The sequence below is a fragment of the Gossypium raimondii genome, chromosome 4 (assembly GCF_025698545.1).
Source record: "Gossypium raimondii isolate GPD5lz chromosome 4, ASM2569854v1, whole genome shotgun sequence".
In the NCBI taxonomy this organism is placed as follows: Eukaryota; Viridiplantae; Streptophyta; class Magnoliopsida; order Malvales; family Malvaceae; genus Gossypium; species Gossypium raimondii.
The window spans coordinates 43,731,257-43,749,411 of record NC_068568.1 but is presented as its reverse complement, the minus strand read 5'-3'; positions in this window follow the sequence as shown (position 1 = coordinate 43,749,411).

Below are 18,155 nucleotides of genomic sequence, written 5' to 3'. Positions count from 1 at the left end.
AGATAAAAGTTTAATTATAGATTAAGAAAAATTAAAGGGATCAAAGAAGCAATTATGCCATTGCTTAAAGTTGAGGCGGTTTAACATTGAAAAATATAAGATATTTTTAATTTAAAATATATATTATATTATATTTACTTAATTAATAAGTATGTTTTTATATTATATTATTATATATATAATAAAAGAAAGAATAGAAATGAGAAAGAAAGAAACAGAGTAGCAAAACGAAAATTGAGAAAGAAAAAGAGAAAGAAGAAAAAGAAAGAGAACCACGGCTTAGGGGTTTCAAAAGTTCCAAATTCAATTGGTAAGTCAATTTAGTCCCTTTTTCGTGTAATTTTGATATTTTTGGAATCCTAGAACAAAATACTACTTAATTTTTAGATGCTGTTCATGTTGAATTAATTGATGAATTACAAGTTAAATTGATTGAATTTCAAGTTAGAAGTTAGTAAAAGGTTGATTTGTAAAATAAATTATAGGCTTTGAATTAATAGGGACTAAATTGAGAGAATTTTGAAATTAGGGATTTATGGTGAAAATTAAGAGTTAAAATGAGTTTATAGTAAGAATTAAGAGAGAATATAGGGTTAGATTGGGAAAATAAAACTGGTATTGATAAGGGATTAAATTAGAATTTAGGTAAAGTTTAGGTATAAATGAAAATATTTTGATGAAATTGTGTATTAACGAGTTTTAATTGTTTAATTACATAGCTAATGTCGTGCAAGAGTCATTGTGCAAGACAGGAAAGGAGAAGGTGGACAAGGAGTGATTCAAGAACATTTCGGTTAGTATTACCATAATTCGAATTTAATTATTAATTGTTAAAATTTAAATTAATATACATGATAAGCAAATTGAGGTAAGTATCATGATCGAATTGAATAATAAGTACATATTGGTATTGAATTTATTAATAGTAATTGTTGAATTTTGAATAATATGTTTAATAAATAAAAATAAGGTGAATATCGATATTGAATTAAATGATATTGAATTGTTTGTGAATTGAAATAATAGATGTTTTGATTTGATTGAATATTTGAAATTGTTGTGGAAATGAATTCGAAATTGGAAAAGTAAAATAATACCCTATTAACTTATCGGACTAGATTGGATACAAATGGCATGCCATAGGATTTGTGATGTGATGAGGAGATTTGAAGTTCGGCCGAGAAGATGATTCTGTTATTATATGCTTCGGTTTATCCGAAGAGGCATCTAATGCCTTGTTGGTGTGTTTGGGAGGATATGACATACTGGTGTTAAGGAGGATTTATATTATTCTGGATATGTTAGGTTGGATATTCTGGTGTGTTTGGTTGGATCCGTGTATCCGTCAAGGTCCGAGTCTTGTTAATAGGGGTAAATAATTGAAATGAGAAAGTTTGAATAAGTGTGATTGATTGAGCTATGGAAATAAATGAGAAAGTGAAATTGTGAATTGATATGGGAATTGGAAATCGAGATATGAGATTTGAATATATGAACCCAAAGTTCATGATGTGATTAAGAGTAAATTTTTGTTATATGATATTAGTGAGTACAAATTGCAATAGAATTGATATTGAATATAGTGATAAATTGAATGAATTTTATATGAATTGAAATGATCTATTGGAATGAGATGTGAAAAATTCAATGGAATTGAGATAGTGAAATAAGATATGAATACAATTAAATACAATTTTTGAAATATTGCTTATTGTTATTAATTATCAAGTTGATTTAAAATATGAGATAATTAATGAATAATTGTAGACATAAATTAAATGTATATAATTTATCGATTAATGTTCTTAATTTGAATTATGGTAATACCACTGAGTATTCCCATACTCAGCGTACGGTTGTTTCCGTGCGCAGGTTTGTAGAAAACCAGTGTCCGATCTAGCATCCAGAGCAATCCCAACCTCAGAGAAATTTTAGTGATGTACCTTTCTTTTGATAATATGGCATGTATCTAGGTGATGTATTGATTAAAGTATGCTATGTATGTTATTTATTTGTGAATTAGTTATAAGTTATCTGATATGTCCAGTACTGCTCCGTAACCCAGTTCCAGCAACGGATACGGGTTAGGGGTGTTACATATCCATCATGGTCAAATGTACCAAAAATGAATGATGCGCATTGTCGAAACCATTTTTTAAAACAAAAATGTTATTGTTGACTTAAAAATGAAGCGAAAATTGGAGTCGTAACCGATCATTTATTGGGGTGTGATCGGCTCACCTTAAAGACAATTCTGGTCTGCGAAATTTTAAGAAAATAGATTCGGGAGTCGGTTACGTACGAGGAAGGGTTAGCGCCCTCGTAATGCCCAAAATTGGTACTGAATTGATTAATTAAGGTCTTAATTCCGAATATCGAAAATCCGTTTTATTAATGTTAATTTTATTAATGTTAATTTTATAAAAGATGCTTGGATAAATCGAGGCGAATGCTAAAGACCTTCTCATCTCAGAGTAATAAAATGTCACACCCAATACATTAGGACACGACATTTTTAGTCCTCGAGAATAAGCTTGTCTTTTGACTTTCAAAACTCGTGCAGTGAAGTTTAAAAGGAATATCCAATTACTTTAAGTCAGATGAAAAATCAAAGCCCAATACATTAGGGCACAATTTCTCAAAATTCCGAGCATTGAATATTGCCCTTATTATTTTTTGAAAAATTCTCATCTTGAGGAATCAACATGTCATGTCCAACACATTAGGACACAACGTATCAAATTCCCGAGAGTGAGCTTTTTGTTTATATTTTGATTAAAGCATATCCTCGATTATTTAGATTCAACAAGGAAAATTGGAACCCAATACGTTAGGGCTCAATCTTTTCGAAGATCCTAAATGTCGAGTATTGCGTTATTTTTGAAAACTTTTGTATGAAATAACTTTGACATTTGTAATCTTTTGAATGAATAAAAAAATGATTGAATAATAATGTACAACGCGAGATGATAATTCGTAAACTAAAGCATACACTAATGAATAACAAAGATTCAATATATACGAATAAACAATATTATATACATAAGAGCAACAATTTTATATCCTACATTATGCAAATACTAACATCCATATTAGCAAGCAAAATGAATTAAAAGTTAATCTTAAAAAGTACAAGCGAATTAAATAAAATGTAACAAATAACAAAAAAAAACAACATGAAAGAAGGAAATTATATATTTAAAATAAATCATATATATATAGAAATTTGAAGTAAATTAAAAATAAGGTTAAAATAAATACTAAATAAAATAATAGCATCCAAATAAATTTTAAAATAAATATCATATAAGAAGAAAATCAAATGCATAAAATAATATACATATATTAATTTAAGATAAGTAACACATAGGAGTGAAAAGCTTCATGTAAGTAATAATATATGCTAATATGTAAAAAGTGAAATAAACTAAATATATGCGGATATTTAAAAGAAGTAAAGTATGTATATAGCAATAGGTATAAATGATATATATAGTTTAAAATTAAATAATTTATACATTACGTACATACATTTATGTATAATAAAATAGTTTAAAAATAGTAGTAAATAATAAAGTAATATATATAAATAGGTAAATAGAAATGTAATCGAATATAATAATGATAACAATAATAAATAGTAATAAAAATAATAATAGTAAATTAATTAATAGCAAAAAAAATATCAATCAGGACTAAATTGGAATGAAAATAGAAATTCCGGGGCCAATCTGCGATAAATAAAAATGAAAAGGGGCAGAATCAGGTGCGTGAGGAACAATGAGGGAGTAAAGCGGAAAATATCCCCGCCCTCCAAAACGCTACGTTGCGGCATGGACTAAAATAAAACGAAAATCAAATTAAAGGGCGTAAATTAAAAAGAAAAGAATCGATTTGAACACGCCGCAAAAGAGAGAAGACCATCTGCGCAAATCTCCCAACAGAGGCCAAAACGTGCGGATCCTTCCTCGGGTCGGGTCACTGCGTGGGTCGCAAGCCTCTAAACGGCGTCGTTTTAAAGCCACTTAAGCAGGCTCAAAACGGCGTCGTTTCTTTGGTTACGAAAACTAACTAAACCCTAAATCATTAGCCTCCTAACCACTTTAAACAGATCCAAAAACTGAATCTTTCCCCTCTGCCGCCTCTGAATGTGAAACCCCCTCCGGCTCTGATTTGAACGGAGCAAACAGGGCTCCGTCATCGTGCCTTTGCGAAGGTAAGATTCTCGTCTTTTTCTCTTTTAATTTTAAGTATATAAAAAAGGAAACAAGAACAGAACGATAAAAAAAAACTTTGAAAAAAAAAGAAAAAAAAGAAATCACCTTCAAAAACTCAATCTTTTTTTTTTTTTGATTTTTTCGTATTGATGTTGTGTGTAACCCTTACAAATTCTGGAAAATGGCTTTATATAGCCGAAGATAAAATGAAATAAAAATTACAACAAAATATATTTCGCTCTTTTTTATTTGCTGCTGTTTTCTGTTCGTTTTTGCTTGTTTGCTTGTATGCGTACTGCAGTGCATGAGCAAAGGGCGTGGGGCGTGGCATGTGGCGATGGCGCACGCGTGCGAGGAAGGCCCCTGTATTTGCAATGAAGGCTCGTTATGGCTGCTAGGGTTTCGGCGTTTGGGGAATGTTTTGGGCTAGGTTGGGCCGGATTAGGCTTTGGGCTAGGCTAGTGTTTGGGTTGTTTAGGTATTGGGCTTGCTAATGTAATTTGGGTTTACTATTTTTTGGGCTTGTAACTATGGCCTGATGGACTTTTAATAATTTTTTGTTTTTATTTATAAAATTGGGCCGGGCAAATTGGGTATTACATGCATTTATGACAAAAAGGTTCGCTCTAGAGAATTCCATTAGGGGGACCTGATGTTGAAAAAGATCCTGCCCATACAAAAAGACTTTAGAGGAAAATGGATGTCAAATTGGGAAAGACCTTATGTGGTGAAGAATGCCCTTTCTGGAAGAGTGTTGATTGTGACCGAGATGGATGGTAGAGATTTGTTCAACTTTATGAATTCAGATTCAATCAAGAGGCATTTCACCTAAATCAAAAAAGGAAAAATTAGAGGCCAAGGTGAAAACTCGCAAAAGGCGTCTTGAGATCAATAGAGTTTTTAGTTAAAAACCCGAAAAGGGCGGCTCAAATTTTGACTAAATAATGAGCATAAAATAGTCGTTTCCTCACAGAGGCAACAAGGAGGAGAAACTATACATCTTAAGGCATCAATAAAGTATTTTAGACCTTCTAAACACATATCAGGCTTGGAATGGGCCTAAGCAAGTTTGCTTGGAGAAGCTCATACTACGATATTTGGGGCACTTGATTTCATTTTCACTCACTTTGTGTTCTAGGAATTTTTGCCACTTTGATTAATCTTTTTATTTAGGGGTTTTCTCCTAATAAATTTCAGTCTTATTCATTTTTTTACGACCTTGTTCTAACATTTTTTCATTGAAATAACGGTTAGTGGACTAACAATGTCAAAGTATAAAAGGATTTCTGCATATCGCTCTAAAATTTTCTAAATATTACAGGGACCTGAAATAGGACCACTAGTTAGAACTAACCAAATTTGATGGTTGGAAAGATCTTGGAACGAATAGTCCATATTGTGACTACCTTTTTGGGTTTCCTATCAAAGATACCAGACTTGAACAATAAGGCATGGTAACACATTAGTGATAGAAACTTGGCGAACAACGAGCAATGCCAACCTAAGCACTAAAAGTTGACCATTCTCGAAAATGGCATTCTGCATTCATACAAATATCATTCATATACATCTAGTTAGGAGAAATTGATTCATTCTGATCATAACATCCTAATCGTTTGGTATAAAATATAGGCCTATGAAATGGATTCTATAGGTCTAGTTCCCCTAGAGAGTGGTGTAACAGATCGGTGACATCTTAACTCCTATACCCCTAAAATAGCAGTGGGTCGGATTGAAGCTAAAGTGGCGAATCTTATCTCCGTGAAGTTGCAGTGGAGCAAGATGAACCTACAAATCCTATATCCCTGAAGTTGCAGTGGATCGTATTGAAGCTACAATTCCTATACCCCAAAAGTTGTAGTGGGTCAGAATGAAACTACAATGACAAATCCTATATCCTTAAAGTTACAGTGGATCGAATTAAAGCTACAAATCTTATACCCCTGAAGTTGCAGTAGGTCGGATTGAATCTACCATAGCAAGTCTTATCTCCCTAAACTTGCAGTCGAACAAGATGAAGCTACAAATCTTATACCATTGAATTTGCAGTGGGTCAGATTGAAGTTACCATAACGAACTTTATCTCTCTAAAGTTTCAGCGGAGCAAGGTGAACCTACAAATCTTATATCCCTAAAGTTGTAGTGGATCAGATTGAAGCTACAAATCCTATACCCCTGAAGTTGCAGTGGGTCGGATTGAAGTTACCATAGCGAGTCTTATCTCCCTAAAGTTGTAGTAGGGCAAGATGAAGCTGCAAATCCTATATCTCTGTAGTTAAAGTGGATCGGATTGAAGAGACAATTCCTATACCTCTGAAGTTACAGTAGGTCGTAATGAAATTATAATGGCGAATCTTTTTTCCCTTAATTTGCAGTGGATCGGAATGAAATTACAATGGCGAATTTTATTTCCCTAAAGTTGCAGTGGAGCAAGATGAAGCTACAAATATTATATCCCTGAAATTGCAGTGGAATGGATTGAAACTACAACAACAAATCTTTTCTCCTTGAAGTTGTACTGGAGCAAGATGAAACTGTAACACTAAATCTTGCCTTCCTAAAGTTCTAGCGAAGATGATACAATGAAATAGAATAATCAATGGACTGAAAGAGTGGGAGAAGCACCAAAGAAGTCGAGATTTAGCGGGACTGGACATAATTGGTCCTCTTTTAAGGTCTTTGCTCCTTTCCCATTACACGACAATGAGCAAAGAGGGGCAGTTGTAGTGGCCCAAATTCGATCGGCCCAGAAAAAATAAAAACCAAAAAATAATATTAATATCAAAGTTCATTTACAAAAAAAAAACAAATTGGCCCAAATTACAAGCCTAAACCTAAACTACCCTAACCCAAACCTGCTAAACCCAATAACCCAGCAGCCTAATAGCCCAAAACCTAAACATTTTCACAAACTTTTGTTTTACCTTGCTTTGCCACTGTCGTAGGTGGACTACTCTTGCATTAAAAAAGCCTTTAAATCTTTTGGGATTCGTCCAAAGCTTCATCGGAAGGAGAGAAACCGAAAGGTTTCTTGTTCGTTTTGTCAAGTTTGCTCAGATTTTTGGGGATTTAAATCCCATATCTGGAATCCACGGGTGAAAAGGGGGCAAAAAGGGGATTTTTGAGAATTTTCTGGCCACCGGAGGTGGTGGTCGCCGGCACCGATGACCGTTGGCCGCGGTGGATGTGTCACGACCCTTGGCCAGATGAAGAGGGAGTTGAGAGAAAAAAAAGAAAAGCGAAAGTTGTTTCTTTTTAAACAGAGAAGAGAAATTATTTTTTTAATGTTTTTTAACTTATATAAGGGTCTAATACGACACCATTTTGGGTTTGACTTCTAAACGCCCAAAACGACATCGTTTAAGGACCGACCCAAAATCCGACCCGACCCCACATAGGATCTACGTGTTTCTTTGAAGGAGGGGTTAAATTTTTTGCCAGGTCCTTCCGCCTTTAGGCGCTTTTCAATGTGGTCCTAATTTTGTTTTTCTTCTTTTTAAAATTATGCAATTTAATTCTGATTTGTTTTCATTATGGTCCCTAGGCTGTTGACCCTCTATAGAGTGACACGTGTACTAAGGTTGGGGTTATTTTCCCTTTTGGTCCCTGCATTTTTATTTTATTTTAATTTTACCATTTTATCCTGTTCTTATTTATTTATTTATACTTTAAATTTTATTGTAGTTTCAATTTAGTCTCCTGTTCGTTTAATTGAGTCCCTGTACTTGCCTTTTTTATGTTTTGCCTCGAATTTCCTAATTATTTTATTTTGGTCCTTTATTTTAATTATTGATAGTAATACTACTATTAAGTAATTATCATTGCTAATTAATATTATTTTTGTTAAAATTTGCTCAAATATCAATATTTTATGTAATTATTTTATTATCATACATTTTATATCATGCCATTATTATTATTATTATCGTTATTAGCATATAGTATTATTAATTATATATTTTCTTATTGTTATTATTTTTCTTCTTATTGTATTCACTATAGTATTGTCATTTTATTTCATTATTTATGTTGTTATTTTGTTAATATCATAATTTTGCCGTCATCATACATTGTAAATATTGCTACATATATTCATCCATTTTTTCGGCTCAAGAGCATAAAAAATAATAATTAAAACTGAGGCAATGTTCATTATTTTTGGAATTCGAGGGGTCGTGCGCTTAACTTACGGAGTATGACTTTCTCCTTGAACCAATGTAATAAAATATCTTATTCAAAATTAAAAGGCGTATGAGATTTAAGTAATAATTAAATAATGAACAATATTATTTTCGAGGATTCGAGATGTCATGCCCTGACTTACGGAACATTACCTTTTCGTTTTGATTACCTCGAGATAAGAAGACCTTTTACATGAGTTTTTATTCAGTTAGCGATATTTTAATTAAATAACATCATGTAAAAAGGGATCGCATTTTAAATTCTCTTTTGATTCTCAATATTCGACGTCAAGACATTAAGTAATCAACTAGGTACCAATTTTGGGCGTTATGAGGGTGCTAACCCTTCCTCATACGTAACCGACTCCCAAACCCATTTCCTGAATTTTGTAGACAAAAAAATTTATTATTTTAATAAATCTAACATTTTATTAAAATAACTAAGTTTTGAGGCGATCCAATCACACCTAAATAAAAAGGATTGGTGGCGACTCCATTTTCGTTTTTAAAGGAAAAAGTCGATTTTCAAATAGGTTGAGACAAGGGCCGATTTACCAAATCACCCTTAGAAACACTCACTACACAATTTATTCTACCACAAACAAGTGATCAACTAAGCAAATCCAAGCTTCAATTCCAGTTAGCTCGGTCCTCTTCAAGATTCAGAGCTTCAACAGATAAAGTAGACATTATCACATTTCCAATCTATAATAAACACAATTTTTAATTAACTATACTAATCGAAATCTTCTCACAAAGATACCTTATCGAATTTGTAACATCAAGTCAAAAACTTGATTCCTCACAAAATCGATCTCTCTAGCCCTCCTAAACACTTTCAACCGTCAATACTAGACCAAATACACTTATACTAAGCATCAATTTCAACTTTAAATCAATTTCACAAAATTCTAGAAAATCGGTTCATGAAGATGATGAAATTCAGTTTGCTTTAAATTACCTCACAAATCATTTTTAATCTTGATAAATAAGATCAAAAACCTTTTAATAGTTCCATTTTGAGTTGAAACATCCATTGATTTGTGAATTTCCTCTCAAAATTTAAGATCCACCATTAAATAACCATCTGTTTTTGGAAAAAGATAACATTGATAAAAATCCTTTAACTGACTCTCAAATCATGTAAAAATGTTTCTAATCATCATAAAAACAAGTTTAGGATTGAAGATTACCTTTGATTCGCTCTAAATTCGTTGATTGAAAATCTTGATTCAAGAAACTTGAGAAATTTTAGAATATTTTTGGCTACTTTTGAGAATAATTTCGAGTGAATTGAGAGAGTATTTTGAGAAGAAAATTGGTTGGATCTATTCTCTAATGATAAATCCTTAAAATCATGCAAAGAAAATGAATTTTAAAACTCCCTAATCTGATGTAAAATGTATGAAAAGTGGGCTAGATACATTAGTTTTAAAACTGAAACCACCCAGCAAAAATTTAAAAATTAGGAAATTTTCCTAATGGCCACTCCCACATTTCCCATACTTTACCATTTAATCATTTCCCTCCAAAATTTTGAATTTTAAGGTTTATTTGCCATATAAATACTTTAAAATTTCCCATGTTTTACAATTATATCCTATTTAATTAATATTTAAATTATACTAAAATTACCCCAAATAAAAAGTATTTTAAAATTCTTTTGCAACCCAAATTGATTATTTTCACTAATAATTATTTAAAATCTTTAAATTAATTTGTTGAAAATATTTTTTAAATTTTCTAGATTATTTTTTAATCGATTTTAGATGAAATTAACCTCCTAAATTAAATTAAAAATTACTAGAAACCCTATAAATTCCTAGTTTCACACTCAGAACTTGAAAAATATACCCGAAACTACTAGACCCGATTTAGTGATATTACAATATCAGTGCTGGTTGACAGACACTTGTCATGTGTCAATTGATCAAGTTACTTAGACATTCTTCTAGTTTGAGTTTCAAAAGAGATATATTGGCAAATTGCATCTTGAATACAAAAAGTAAGCATTCAATTCATGATGCTGAAATAGAGTATATGTTAGTTATTGATTTTGAGTGAGAATTCTTGTAGTTCAGCAAGTATGCCCTCGAGTTAGTGTCAACAGAGGAGGAAAGCTACAAGTGATTCATTTAGGGATTGCGAGATGAGCTTCGAGTTTAGTTAATTTCGCAAAAGCTTAAAGAATTTATTGATCTAATTGAACAAACAAAGATGGTTGAGCAGGCCATAGGCATAGGCAAGAAAATCGAGCCTTTTAAAGTCCTTGGAAAAAGAGTTGGGACTTGTAATTTGCATCCTCTGCCAAAGTGAGCTAGAGAATCTCAAAGATCTTAGAGATCAACTCCAATGAATGTCAAATGTCAGGCAATCATCAGTGTCAGTGGGTAGTACTATAGGTCTTACAAAAGATTTGGACATTCCGAATTGTGAACGTTGCGTAAAAAAGCACATGAGTGAATGTTGGAAATTGAAAAAAACTTGTTTTTCATGTAGGTCTCTGGAATATTTTTCCAGAGAGTCCCGAAAAATATTAATGACATTCTTGTCACTACTTAGAGGTTTGCTCCTGTAGTTAGGGGTCGAGGTGTAATCAGATAAGGGAAGTTGGTTCTATGGTCCATCAATCAAAAGCTAAAGCTCTTGCACGAGCCTATGTAGTCCAAATTAAGGAAGAGGATGATATTACCAATGTTGTAGCAGGGAAATTGATATCGGAGTTGTTAAGTATAACAATATATGCTCCAAGTCCTTTGAAACAAACTATGCTCGTTGATCAAGTGTGAGATGCCCATGAGAATTCCAAATAAAACATTCTAATTGATTTGTTATCGTGTCGTTTGATGACTTTGATGTAATTATGGGAACGGACTGATTGACCGAGCAATGTGATTATGGACTACCACAAAAAGGTCTATGTCCAAAGTTTGAAAGTAAAATTATTGGAAGTCAAAGGCATCAGATCAAGTGATTCTACTCGTATCATTTCATTAGTTCAAGCTAATAAGCTTTTGAATCAAGGTGATGAAGCATATCTAGCTTATTATTAACTTGAACTCGGATGAAAGCCAAATGATTAAGATCCGAACAGTATGTAAGTTCCCGAAAGTCTTTCCAGAAGAGTTGCCTAGATGGCCTTCTGATATTAAGGTTGAAAATGCAATTGAGGTTTACCCGGGTAAAACTTTTGTGTCTGTTGCTCCATACCATATGGAGTTGTAACAGCCTATTTTTCAATGGTGTCGGAAACAGTGGTTTCAAGACCACAGCGAGTGAGTCCATAAATACTATTTTTTAATATTTATGAGCCAAGTATTATGATATAGTGAATTTTGATTTGATAATTTCATTTAATTGGATAATTAGTTAAGTACAGTGGTTCGATCCTAAAGTCAAGTGGTTTTGGAAAATAAGATATCGATACCTCGTTTTCATAAATCGAGCCCATAAATATTTTATTAAATATTTGCAGAGTTTTTATAGAGGTGTATTTAATTTTGGTCCAAGAATTTTAACAATTTGATAGTTAATTAAGGAAAAGGACTAAATTGGAAAAATTGTAAAACTTTTTGTTATTGATTTATAATGGTTAAATGGATTACTTAATAATTGTTTAAGGACTATTGTAGCAATTTAAAATATTTTAAATGTTTTTAGGGTTAGTGCTCTAATTTTTTCTTAATTATATTATGTTAAATTAAGTTATAATAAAATAATAAAAGTTAAAGTTAATAAAAACAAAAAAAAATCATCTTCTTTTATTTTCTTCTCTTCTAACTGAAGAACACCATTGTTAAGATTAGAGGGCTTTGGCCAAGCTTTCAATGATGCATGTATGTACTTTTGAGGTCCTTTTTTCATGATTTATATGTTTTTGATATCATTGCAACTAGGTCCAACTAACCCATTTCTCTATTTTCAAAACTATCAAAAATTTAAAATGTTTCAATTGATGTTATTTGAGTTTTTTGAATGTTTTTGGTAAATTTGGAAGCTATCAAATATTTAAAGATTATTTGATAAAGTAAATTTTGTTAATTTTTGCATTTAGGGACTAAATTATAAATATATCAAAATTGAATTTAAATTTCTGCAAATTTGGATTTCTAAGGGATTTAGAAGGACATAATTGAAATTGGAATGAAAATAAAGATCAATTGTGAAAGTTATACTTGCTTCAGCATTAGGGACTAAATTGAATAAAATGTAAAAGTTTAGGGAAATTATATAAAATGAAATTTAAAGATTATAAGCATGAATTTGATTGTTATTATGATATTGTTATTGATATTTTGAATCTTAACTATTAGATAGATCAAGTTGTTGACTTAAGAGAAAAAGGGAAAGCTGCTGAATAGCCCCTAGTATCAAAAGCGTTACCGTTTTATCAGTGAAGTTCATATGATATAAATATGTTTAATTTGTTGTTGAGTTTTATTTGTATTTTCATTCTTGTTTAATTAGTAACTTTAACTAGCTACAAAGTTGTACCTAAATTGAGAATTAAATCAAATTTAAATAGATTGTTGCGTAATGGTATAATGTGAGGTTAAATTTTGATGAAATTAGTGAAAGTCTTGTATACAAGGTTACAATTTATTGCCCACCAGTTCTGAGCTCCAGCATGTGTTGTGGACTAGAGAATACAGGAATAGGTTCTGAGCTCTAGTAAGTGTTGTGAATTCGAGAATACAATTTTAAGTTCCAAGATCCTACATATGTTGCAGACTCGAGAATACAAGAATATTAAGCCTTGGCTACGCTACTTATCATGTAGGTTCAATCCTAACGACTAACCAGTCACTACTATTTTAACTTGTATACGAAGTTCTTTTACGAAGTTTCATCAGGTAATATTTTGAATAAAAAGGTGATTTTACGCCATTGATTGTTGGCTAAGTTATGTATATGAGTTGAGTATAAGGTATAAGTGTGTTTGAAATGAAAATGAGAACATTTGAGGTTATAAATGTGATTGAGCTCAAAATCTTATAAGTTGATGTTGTTGTTGGAATTTTGATAAGTATATTTGAATTACATAATGGATGTTTATGATAACAGTATATGATGCAAATTGAGTGGTGCATGTGAGTAAGGTGATAAATTAGAAAATGAATTCATGATATATATATTGGGTTGAGTTTGAAAATTTACCATCTGAAGCTATATATATGTGTGGATTTAGCTTAAAGCCTTATGTATTTGGTGTTGTTTTGAATACCATGATAGGTGAGATTGGTTCACATTGAATCATGTATTTTGTAAGTGGTTAAGGTAAGTTAAATGTTTATATTGTATGAGCTTAGTAAGTATTTTATAATATTTACCGTGTTACTACTTTTATGTAGATTTTGGACGTTAGAAATGTATCGATCGGATCAACGATAACATACCCCTACCATCTTTCAATTCGGTAGACTTTTGATGTTTCGAAGTTGGTTACTTGTGGCATGTACATAGGTTGAATGAATTTATGCTAGTTAAAGCGTGTTATGGTATAATAGCCTTGTATATATTTATGCTTATGTTTGTGAAATTGTTAAATGGTGTTAGTTTATGGGAAAGTGTAGCTATGAAAGTTATGAAATTGGCAAGTTTGGATGAGATTATTCACATGTAATAGTAGTGATATGCAATGGTTATAATATGATTTACATTTGGTTTGAGATTAATGAATTATTGGTGTCAATAAGGGCATGTTGGTTGCTTGTTTGAATGATTAGGTAAATTGATGTTTTGGTCTTGAAATGTGCGTATTTTGGAGTAGGTTTGAATGATGTTAAATGACATTATAAGTCATTTGGTATGAATGGTATGCAAATTGCTTAAAACAAGTCATTTATGTTGCACACAGGCTACCATACGACCGTGTTTTGCACATGGTTTGTAACACCTCAAAATAGGGTCTAAAAGTTTTAGACGTATTTTCAGAATTTTGGTAGGGGTTGTAAACTAGTTGTCTCGACTCTATTTTTGAATGTTTGGAGAGACTCACCTTTCTTATCTAAGCACAAGGCCTATTGAACCAATTTCAGTCGTTCAACTAGATCAGCAAATTCTTTAAGCTTATGTGAGACTAACTGAACTCAGAGCTCATCTCATAAGGCTTTATGCGAGACTTACAACTCTTCTCTTCTATAGGCACTAACTCGGGAGCATACTTGCAGAGTTGCAAGAACTTCCGTTCGTAGTCAACTACTATCATATTCCCTTGCTTCAACATAATAAATTCTTGCCTTCTATCTTCTAAATACAGTTCACTGATATACTTCTTTTCAAACTCAGACAAGAAGAATGTCTAAGTGACTTGATTTGCCAGCACATGACGTGTGATAGTTAGCCACCATAGATAAGCTTCTTCTTTTAAGAAAGATATCGCACAAGTGACACACTCTGGCGGTGAACATTCTAACTATTATAAGACCCTTTCAGTTGATTCTAGCCAGATTTTCGCTAAAAAATGATCGACCACTTTAACCCTCTAAACTCAGTTGCTCCATATTTTCACAATTCCTTTATTAGGGATCGTCGAGCTACAGCTATTTTCTGAGCTTGCGGAGCAAGTCCCGCTATTCTCTGAAAGATTTTCGCTATTGTACGAGAAAATTCTCATAATCTCAACCTTCTTATCAAGGTCTATTAGCTCTATTTTTGTCGAGCATCGACTAGATTAACGCCAGGTGTTTCGATCCCAGTCCTATTCTCACTCTCAGTAGAGTGATCACTACTATTTATATCATCATTAACAATGCTTATCCGTTCCTTTAACCTCTTCAGTTGTAAAAGAGATAAATTTCATAATCAACATCCAAATATCGATTCAAACTCGACTCAACTTGTCATGCACCTTTAGAATCAATTTTGAGTTCAATTTAGCTCGAGAATCGGCTAAATCTACAACTTTGATACCACTAAATGTAACAACCTATACCCGATTTGATCATCAGATTCAAACTATAAGTTGTTACATTCATTTTCGGAGCAACTACATCAAATCACAATTCAATTCACAACATTAAACATTTAATTATAAGAAAAACAAGTATATAAAGTGATATGTAATCATTTTGCTAACCCAAGGTCTTTTGCTAACCCAAGGTCAAAATAGGACCAAATTGTAATAAATTCAAAATTTTGGGTCGAAGTCGAGACAGAGGGGGTTCCTCATCGTGAAACAACTCTTTGTCTTGTCGTAGTCGTGGCCTCGAATGAACGTCGTAGTGACATAATTCTTTGGTTACACCTCGTCACTATGTTGGGAGTACGTCGTCGTGACGTGACTCACTATTTCTGAAAAGGATCAGTTTGAAACAAGTTTAAAAGACTTGTAATAACATATAGAATCACATTCACAACCAAAACAACAATATTTCAATAGCATATGAGGCAAAACATACCAAATTGATACTTCAAAGTGACATTAAGTAACTAAGTTCTAAATTTGACCAATTTCGATACAGACTGACTTAAACCCAATGTGCATGTCATTTACAATCGAAAGGTTACTTTACAAACTTTGTTGAGTCAGAAACGGTAGTCAGGATGCTAACTTTGAATCCTTAGGCTTTAAGAAATACTTGAACCTAAAGCTCGCATCACTCGTCGTCAGCTCTCGCCTTTCCTTTCCATCTTAACAGTCCTACATCGTCTTTAGCTATGAATAATAATTCAATAATAATACAATATCAAATTCCATATCAAATCACATTCAATTTCAAAGTCATACATATTTTGCAATTTATTCAATTTAGTCCATAACTTCGATCTAAGGCTTCGAATTGAAATTTGATTTCACATTTACTCATTAGGGACCTCCTATTTTATATTCCTATTGAAATTTCATAACAGTTGTGCATTTTAATCAATTTGGTCCCTAACGTACGAAACTAAAAATTAAATTTTACAATTCAGTCCTTTTATTAATCTAAGCTTAATTTTTATCAAATTCACACCAAATTCATCCATTTCTCAACTATGGAAACTCTCAAAAACTTCAACATTTTTGTAAATTGATACACGAGCTAGCTTGATTAAGCTCCCATGATAAAAAAATCCATAAAAATCAAAATAAAATGACTTAGGGACTTACTTACAATTAATGTTCGAAAGCTAACTATCAATGGTGATTCTTCTCTTTTTCTTGTTCAATGGATGATATGTTTTAAGGGAGAATATGACATTTTTTTCATCATCCACTAACTTTTCTATTTGTAATTAGATCAAGTGATGTTTAGTTTAATTAATCACGATTATTCTTTAATTAAAATTTTTAATTCTTTTAATTATAATTAATCTAACTTTAATGGTCAACATCATCATCATCCACTATCTACTATATAGAATTGATTTATTAACCATTTTATTCCTTTTGATAATTGCTATTTAAGTCCCCAAGCCTTTTTCCAATTAAAAATCTATAGCGATGAAAATTTTACAATTTAGCTTCTAGGCCTTAATCAACCATATTTCGGCTAAATTACTTAGTCAAATTTCCATTCATATATATACTAACTCCATAAATATCCCTATTTAATATTTACGAACTCATTTTACAGAAATGAGGTCTCGAAACCGTACTTTTTAACATTTCTAACTTTTAGGTCGTTACAATACTTTTCTCCAATAAAATATGGAACATCAAAAAGTCCACATATATCAGTAGGTACTATCTTAAGAAGCTATATACTTCTTGTGGCATCTTTGTTAGTATGTTTCGTTTGCTTTCCTTTAATACAATCCATACATACACCAAGATTAGTAAAATCAAGATTAACTAGAATCTCATTCTTTACTAATCTTTATTTGGATACATAAGCTAAACATGTATGCTACAAGTAAGCAGAACTTCCATTTAGCACACTACACTTAATTCCAACATTCCTATGATCAACAAGAATTCTGCAGAAACATTATCGAATTTCAATTTATATAAACCATCAATAATATTTCTAAAACCTAATATATTATTATTCTAAAATAAAATGAAACAACCATGTCAAAAATTAATTTTGAACCCCCAAAACATCAAGTTTTGGAATAGATATAAGTTCCTAGAAACTAAAGGTACATAAAGAATCTAAAATAGGTCTAAGTGATAACCAACATCCAAGACCAAATGACAAGTCACTATGCCTTCAATCAGGGCCTTCATACAGTTCGCTATATAGGGAATCTTCAATTGGGCTTGCATTTTAGATCGAAAAGGAATCTCTGCATCATGTTGGACACATGAGTAGCAACATCGAAATCAAACCACCAAGTATTATTAGGAACTTTCACGAAGTTTGATTCGAAACATACAAAAACATAAAATGTACCTTTCTTTTTCAACCAAGCTTGTGTTTTTGACAATCTTTCTGATCGTGTCCTACTTTTTTTTATAGAAGTGACACTTATCTATCATTCATTTCTTTTTCTCGCCATTAGAGATATTGACAAACAAGTTTTTCTTCTTAAACTTGTTGGTTTTTGCTTTAAGTCCTTTGTCAGCTCCTTAATCCATAAGGTTGATGGAATCACTTTCTTGACTCTTTAATATTGCTTCCTCCTAAACGAGCTTACTTGCCAATTTGTTAGCATCTCAATTATCTTTAATAGTGCTATAGTTAATTTTAAATGTCACGTGATTCAGATGTAGTGAGTTCAATATGAACTGCACTAAAAAGGAGTCATCCACGGTCATCCCCAAGGTCTTTAGCCTTGTCACAATATTAGTCATCTCGGTGATATATTCTTACATTCCCCTCTACCCATC